Here is an 8,983-nt window from a genome sequence, read left to right on the forward strand (position 1 = left end):
AAGCGGCAGATCCGGGGAGACTCACCTTCCTCCCCCGGGGGGAGCGGCGCGGGAGGGCACCGCAGGGATCTGCTGGCTTTGGAGACTCCACCCGGGGTCGGGGGCCAGAGATAGAGGCGCGCGGTCACAGGCCGGGCGAGCACGGAGTGCGGCCGGAGAGCGGGGAGCCGGGAGTGACTGGCGGCTTTTCTCTGGGGGCGCACTGAGGAGCGGGGCCCCGAGTTCTCGGCTCCTCCGGGGCGGAGATTGGGAGGCCGCCATCTTCACTCTCCGCCTCCAAAGCTGGACGGAAAGCTCGCAGGGAACAAAAGCCCCGGAGAGCAAACCCGAGCAGATCACTTAGCCGGGCGGGGGCAAGGGCGGGGCACTTCCGCCTCCAGCAGAGACATTTGGAAACCACGGCAACAGGCCCCTCCCCAGAAGATCAGCGAGAACAGCCAGCCAAGACCAAGTTCATCGATCAATGAGAACGGCAGAACTCCAGCGCTAGGGGACCACTGCACATAGAATTCACGGCTTTTTTACCATGGTTCTTTAGTCTTTCAAAGTTAATTTTTTTTTAACTGTCTTTTTGTCTTATTATTACTTTTTGAATTTTTCTTTTTCCCTTTTTCAACCAACATCTTATCCATCCATTTAAAAAAAAAAAAATTTTTATTTTTCATTTTCAGAGTCATATTCTATCCCTTCATAGTAGATACCCGTATTTTTGGCATATATATATAAGTTGTTCTCTCTTTAAATTTTTGAGATAGTTTCTTCTAACAGATTAAAATATACCCTAAATCTCTAGTATATGTTTTTTTCTACTCCCCTGCCTGATCACATTCTCTCCCTTTTTTTTTCTTTTTTTTTTTTTAAATCCTCTTCTTTCTTTTTTCAAACAACTTCTTATCAATTCCTTTTATAAAATTTTTTATAATTTCCATCTTTACAGTCATATTCCATCCCTTCATCATATCAACCCTTATTTTTGTACATATATAAGTTTTTCTTTCTTTAAAATTTTGGGAGGCACTTTCTTCTAAAAGACCAAAATACACCCCAAATCTAGTGTGTGACACTGATCTATATACCAGCCTGATCATATTTGATCACATTCTGGTTTTATTTGTTGTCATTGTTTTGTTTTGTTTGTTTTTGTTTGTTTTTATCTTTATCTTTATCTTTTTTTTCTTTTCCTTTTTTCTCTCTTTCCCTTTCTTTTCCCACTGCTTCAGGTCTTTTCTGATTTGTTTAGAGTATATTTTCTGGGGACGTGGTTACTCTGCTAGCATTTTGTTCTCTCATTAATCTATTCTCCTCTGCACAAAATGACGAGACGGAAAAAATCACCTCAACAAAAACAACAAGAGGTAGTACTGACTGCCAGGGACCTACTCAATACGGACATTAGTACGATGTCAGATCTAGAGTTCAGAATCATCACTTTAAAGATACTAGCTGGCCTTGAAAAAAATATGGAGGTTATTAGAGAAACCCTTTCTGGAGAAGGAAAAGAGCTAAAATCTAACCAAATCGAAATCAAAAAGGCTATTAATGAGGTGCAATCAAAAATGGGGGTGCTAACTGCTAGGGTAAATGAGGCAGAAGAGAGAATCAGTAATATAGAAGATGAAATGATGGAAAATAAAGAAGCTGAGAAAAAGAGACATAAACAACTACTGGATCACGAGGGCATAATTCGAGAGATAAGCGATACCATAAGATGAAACAGTATTAGAATAATTGGGATCGCAGAAGAAGAAGAAAGAGAGAGAGGGGCAGAAGGTATAATGGAGCAAATTATAGCAGAGAACTTCCCTAATTTGGGGAAGGAAACAGGCATCAAAATCCAGGAAGCACAGAGAACCCCTCGCAAAATCAATAAAAATAGGTCAACACCCCAACATCTAATAGTAAAACTTACGAGTCTCATAGACAAAGAGAAAATCCTGAGAGCAACTCGGGAGAAGAGATATGTAACCTACAAGGGTAGAAACATTAGATTGGCAACAGACCTATCCACAGAGACCTGGCAGGCCAGAAAGGACTGGCAGGATATATTCAGAGCACTAAATGAGAAAAATATGCAGCCAAGAATACTCTATCCAGCTAGGCTGTCATTGAAAATAGAAGGACAGATAAAAAGCTTCCAGGACAAACAAAAACTAAATGAATTTGCAAACACAAAACCAGCCCTACAAGAAATCTTGAAAGGGGTCCTCTAAGCAAAGAGAGACCCTAAAAGCAACATAGACCAGAAAGGAATACAGACAATATACAGTAACAGTCACCTTACAGGCAATACAATGGCACTAAATTCCTATCTTTCAATAGTTACCCTGAATGTAAATGGGCTAAATGCCCCAATCAAAAGACACAGGCTATCAGACTGGATTAAAAAACATGACCCATCAATATAATGTCTGCAAGAGACTCATTTTAGAACCAAAGACACCCCCAGATTGAAAGTGAGGGGGTGGAAAACCATTTACCATACTAATGGACACCAAAAGAAAGCTGGGGTGGCAATCCTTCTATCAGACAAATTAGATTTTAAACCAAAGACTGTAATAAGAGATGAGGAAGGACATTATATCCTACTTAAAGGGTCTATCCAACAAGAAGATCTAACAATTGTAAATATCTATGCCCCTAATATGGGAGCAGCCAATTATATAAGGCAATTAATAACAAAAGCAAAGAAACACATTGACAACAATAAAATAATAGTGGGGGACTTTAACACCCCCCTCACTGAAATGGACAGATCATCTAAGCAAAAGATCAACAAGGAAATAAAGACTTTAAATGACACACTGGACCAAAAGGACTTCACAGACATATTCAGAATATTCCATTCCAAAGCAACAGAATACATATTCTTCTCTAGTCCCCATGGAACATTCTCCAGAATAGATCACATCCTAGGTCAGAAATCAGGTCTCAACTGGTACCAAAAGATTGAGATCATTCCCTGCCTATTTTCAGACCACAATGCTTTGAAACTAGAACTCAATCACAAGAGAAAAGTCGGAAAGAACCAAATACATGGAGGCTAAAGAGCATCCTACTGAAGAATGAATGGGTCAACCAGGAAATTAAAGAAGAATTAAAAAAATACATGGAAACCAATGAAAATGAAAACACAACTATTCAAAATCTTTGGAATGCAGCAAAGGCAGTCCTAAGAGGAAAGTATATAGCAATACAAGCCTTTCTCAAGAAACAAGAAAGGCCTCAAGTACACAACCTAACCCTACACCTAAAGGAGCTGGAGAAAGAACAGCAAATAAAGCCTAAACCCAGCAGGAGAAGAGAAATCATAAAGATCAGAGCAGAAATCAATGAAATAGAAACTAAAAGAACAGTAGAACAGATCAACGAAACTAGGAGCTGGTTCTTTGAAAGAATTAACAAGATTGATAAACCCCTGGCCAGACTTATCAAAAAGAAAAGAGAAATGACCCAAATCAAGAAAATCCTGAATGAAAGAGGAGAGATCACAACCAACACCAAAGAAATACAAACAATTATAAGAACATATTATGAGCAACTCTATGCCAGCAAATTAAATAACCTGGAAGAAATGGATGCATTCCTAGAGATGTATCAACTACCAAAACTGAACCAGGAAGAAAGAGAAAACCTGAACAGACCTATAACCACTAAAGAAATTGAAGCAGTCATCAAAAATCTCCCAACAAACAAAAGCCCAGGGCCAGATGGCTTCCCAGGGGAATTCTACCAAACATTTCAAGAAGAATTAATACCTATTCTTCTGAAACTGTTCCAAAAAATAGAAATGGAAGGAAAACTTCCAAACTCATTTTATGAGGCCAGCATTACCTTGATCCCAAAACCAGACAAAGACCCCATCAAAAAGGAGAATTACAGACCAATATCCCTGATGAACATGGCTGCAAAAATTCTCACCAAACTATTAGCCAATAGGATCCAACAGTACATTAAAAGTATATTCACCATGACCAAGTGGGATTTATCCCTGGGCTGCAAGGTTGGTTCAACATCCACAAATCAATCAATGTGATACAATACATTAACAAAAGAAAGAACAAGAATCATATGATCCTCTCAATAGATGCAGAAAAAGCATTTGACAAAGTACAGTATCCTTTCTTGATCAAAACTCTTCAGAGTATAGGCATAGAGGGTACATACCTCAATATCATAAAAGCCATCTATGGGGCGCCTGGGTGGCTCAGTTGGTTAAGCAACTACCTTCGGCTCAGGTCATGATCCTGGAGTCCCTGGATCAAGTCCCGCATCAGGCTCCCTGCTCGGCAGGGAGCCTGCTTCTCTCTCTGACCCTCCCCCCTCTCATGTGCTCTCTGTCTCTCTCATTCTCTCTGTCTCAAATAAATAAATAAAATCTTTAAAAAAAAAAAAAAAGCCATCTATGAAAAACCTACAGCGAATATCACTCTCAATGGGGAAAAACTGAGAGCTTTCCCCCTAAGGTCAGGAACACGGCAGGGATGTCCACTATCACCACTGCTATTCAACATAGTATTGGAAGTCCTAGCCACAGCAATCAGACAACAAAAAGAAATAAAAGGCATCTGAATCACCAAAGAAGAAGTCAAACTCTCATTCTTTGCAGATGATATGATACTTTATGTGGAAAACCCCAAAGACTCCACCCCAAAACTGCTAGAACTCATACAGGAATTCAGTAAAGTGGCAGGATATAAAATCAATGCACAGAAATCAGTGGCATTCCTATACACCAACAACAAGACAGAAGAAAGAGAAATTAAGGAGTCGATCCCATTTACAATTGCACCCAAAACCATAAGATACCTAGGAATAAATCTAACCCAAGAGACAAAGGATCTGTACTCAGAAAACTATAAAATACTCATGAAAGAAATTGAGGAAGACACATAGAAATGGAAAAACATTCCATGCTCATGGATTGGAAGAACAAATAATGTGAAGATGTCAATGCTACCTAGAGCAATCTACACATTCAACGCAATCCCCATCAAAATACCATCCACTTTTTTCAAAGAAATGGAACAAATAATCCTAAAATTTATATGGAACCAGAAAAGACCCCGCATAGCCAGAGGAATGTTGAAAAAGAAGGGCAAAGCTGGCGGCATCACAATTCCGGACTTCCAGCTCTATTACAAAGCTGTCATCATCAAGACAGCATGGTACTGGCACAAAAACAGACACATAGATCAATGGAACAGAATAGAGAGCCCAGAAATGGACCCTCAACTCTATAGTCAACTCATCTTTGACAAAGCAGGAAAGAATGTCCAATGGAAAAAAGACAGTCTCTTCAACAAATGGTGTTGGGAAAATTGGATAGCCACATGCAGAAGAATGAAACTGGACCATTTCCTTACACCACACACAAAAATAGACTCCAAATGGCTGAAAGACCTCAATGTGAGACAGGAGTCCATCAAAATCCTAAAGGAGAACACAGGCAGCAACCTCTTCGACCTCAGCCGCAGCAACTTCTTCCTAGAAACATCACCAAAGGCAAGGGAAGCAAGGGCAAAAATGAACTATTGGGACTTCATCAAGATAAAAAGCTTTTGCAAAGCAAAGGAAACAGTCAACAAAACCAAAAGACAACCGACAGAATGGGAGAAGATAATTGCAAATGACATATCAGATAAAGGGCTAGTATCCAAAATCTATAAAGAACTCATCAAACTCAACACCCAAAGAACAAAGAATCCAATCAAGAAATGGGCAGAAGACATGAACAGACATTTTTCCAAAGAAGACATCCAAATGGCCAACAGACACATGAAAAAGTGCTCAATATCGCTCGGCATCAGGGAAATCCAAATCAAAACCTCAATGAGATACCACCTCACACCAGTCAGAATGGCTAAAATTAACAAGTCAGGAAACGACGGATGTTGGCAGGGATGCGGAGAAAGGGGAACCCTCCTACACTGTTGGTGGGAATGCAAGCTGGTGCAGCCACTCTGGAAAACAGTATGGAGGTTCCTCAAAAAGTTGAAAATAGAGCTACCATATGATCCAGCAATTGTACTACTGGGTATTTACCCCAAAGATACAAAAGTAGGGATCTGAAATGGTATGTGCACCCCGATGTTTATAGCAGCAATATCCACAATAGCCAAACTGTGGAAAGAGCCAAGATTCCATCGACAGATGAATGGATAAAGAAGATGTGGTATATATATACACAATGAAATATTATGCAGCCATCAAAAGCAATGAGATCTTGCCATTTGCAATGACGTGGATGGAACTGGAGGGTATTATGTTGAGCGAAATAAGTCAAACAGAGAAAGACATGTATCATATGATCTCACTGATATGAGGAATTCTTAATCACAGGAAAAAAACTGAGGGTTGCTGGAGTGGGGGGTGGGGTGGGAGGGATGGGGTGACTGGGTGATAGACACTGGGGAGGGTATGTGCTCTGGTAAGCGCTGTGAATTGTGCAAGACTTTTGAATCTCAGATCTGTACCTCTGAAACAAATAATGCAATATATGTTAAGAAAAAAAAAAGAAGAAGAAGAAGGTAGCAGGAGGGGAAGAATGAAGCAGGGGAAATCGGAGGGTAGATGAACCATGAGAGACGATGGACTCTGAAAAACAAACTGAGGGTTCTAGAGGGGAGGGGGGTGGGAGGATGGGTTAGCCTGGTAATGGGTATTGAGGAGGGCACATTCTGCATGGAGCACTGGGTGTTATGCACAAACAATGAATCATGGAACACTACATCTAAAACTAATGATGTAATGTATGGGGATTAACATAAGAATAAAAAAATTCCTTTAGGGTATAAACAAACCTGTTTGCACTTAAATTTCAGATCCTTGTGTGGGACCCATATGCCCCCATACCCATGTATTGCCAGCTTTTCCAATCACCTGTTCTCTGGCTTTCTCACTATGAGTCAGGAATAGGAGCTTCCTTCCCCACTGATGTCTTTACCATATCGATTCATGTTGTTGTTCCAGACTCTTGACATCCTCCTTGCTGACTCTCTGTATGGCTAACCCTTCTCATCCATCCTGTCTCAGCCTATACATCACTTCCTCCAAGAATTCATCCACAACCACCGTATATAAGCAGGTATTTAGCAGAGGAACAATCTCTCCCACTTGTTTCCTTCATAGCATGTATCACAAGGTATATGCTTCCTGACTTTTTCCTTGCTGTCCCTTCTCCTTAGTAAATTGCAAGCTCCATCATGGCAATAAGTATGTGTGTTTCACTTACCAAAGTATATGACTTACAGAGTCTCTGCCATATGGGGGTACTCAGCATATATCTCAAGAACTATTTACTGGCTTACTGGATGAATGAATAAATGTCTCCCATTAGTTTTGAGAGCTAGCTGCTCTTAAAAAAATTAAAGCCTTTATTCAATAAAAGTTTATTTCATGCTCATAATGTAGTTCAATGTGAGTATTCCAGGTCAAGAGATTGTCCTAGGAAACCCCTTTAGCAGAGACTCAGTCTTTTTATCTTGTGCTTGCTCCAACCTCGATTCCCAGAGTCCTATCCATGCAGCTGTGGATGGGAAAGACAGCAGAGGTCAACATAGGAGGGCATTATGGGGTGGACCTGGAAATGTCCCCACTGCCCACATTCCTCTGACCACTCATATCAGATGACCCATCACATGTCCTTGCCTAACTGCAAAGGATGCTGGGAAATGTAGTTGAGCTCTGTGCCTGGGATGTGGGTAAACAACTTGGTGACCAAACTATCCATCTTTGAAGAATAATCTTAATCTCAGGCATATGGATCCCTGTATTGCACCTCAAATTTTGCTACAATTTCTGAGCTACACTTAATCAATACCATATGAATTCATGGTGTGAAGTAAAATTGTCAGGGAATCATTTGGTTATTTCCAATCATTCATTTAAAAAAAAAGGGGGGGGGGCACTTGGGTGGCTCAGACAGTTAAGTGTCTGACCCTTGATCTCAGCTCAGGTCTTGATCTCAGGGTGGTGAATTCAAGCCCTGCTTTGCGCTCCACACTGGGCATGGAACCTACTTAAATAAACAAACAAGCAAACAAATAACAAATAAATAAATAAAAATTTAAAAAATTTTTAAATTTAAAAAAGGGTGTGAGTGCTCGCTTTGGCAGCACAGATACTAAAATTGAAATGATACAGAGAAGATTAGCATAGCTCCTGTGTAAGGATGACACATAAGGGTGCCTCGGTGGCTCAGATGGTTAAGCGTCTGCCATGATCTCAGGGTCCTAGGATCGAGCCTCGCATCAGGCTCCCTGCTCAGCAGGAGGCCTGCTTCTCTCTCTCCCTCTACTACTCCTCCCTGCTTGTACTCTCTCACTCTGTCTGTCGAATAAATAAATAAAATCTTTAAAAAAAAAAAAAAAAGGATGACACATAAATTCGTGAAGTGTTCCATATTTTTAAAAATAAATAAATAAATAAATAAATAAAATACATAAATTTAGAAAGGGTGTGAAGGACAAGTCATACAGGTATCCAAACACCTGGATGACAGAAAAAAGAAAAATTCTATTTACACTTTATATTTTGTTCTAGTAGTAAATGAGGAGAATCCTACCATTCTTATGTTCCCAACTCTGATCTGGATAATTTACTGACTGTCAATTATGTAACTCTGCAAATGCAAAGTCCCCTACATGCAAAGATTTCTGGTAATAATTTGAGATAATATCCCACAGTAAAAAGTCTTGACATCTAAAGGGGCAGTGGACAGGTGATTTTTTTTTATTCTTTCTGGCAAGGGCAATGACTCTGAGCACTATGATGATAATTAAGACTCCCCATTAAATTCAGAACAAATAGGAGTAATAAAAGGACAGGAGACAAGGGAAGCTAATGAAAGAGCGCATACGTGGAGCTCAGCAAGCATCCTCAGCAGAAGAGGTGTGGGAGTGGCATATTAAGGAGGACCTGGAAACTGAGTAAAGCGTAATAGAATTAACACTATGCTGGGGGAGATATTTGTGCTGGTAAGAGA

At 40.2% G+C, this 8,983-nt stretch overlaps 1 non-coding gene across 1 annotated transcript; it reads left to right on the top strand.

The window, feature by feature from the left end:
• Window positions 1-8,098: 8,098 nt before the first annotated feature.
• On the top strand, window positions 8,099-8,206 carry LOC118015456. The gene has a single exon (XR_004680627.1). It is a non-coding gene; the product is annotated as a U6 spliceosomal RNA (small nuclear RNA).
• Window positions 8,207-8,983: the final 777 nt, after the last annotated feature.

Source organism: Mirounga leonina, unplaced genomic scaffold (genome assembly GCF_011800145.1).
Source record: "Mirounga leonina isolate KUSES-001 unplaced genomic scaffold, KU_Mleo_1.0 Mir_165, whole genome shotgun sequence".
NCBI classification, from domain to species: Eukaryota; Metazoa; Chordata; class Mammalia; order Carnivora; family Phocidae; genus Mirounga; species Mirounga leonina.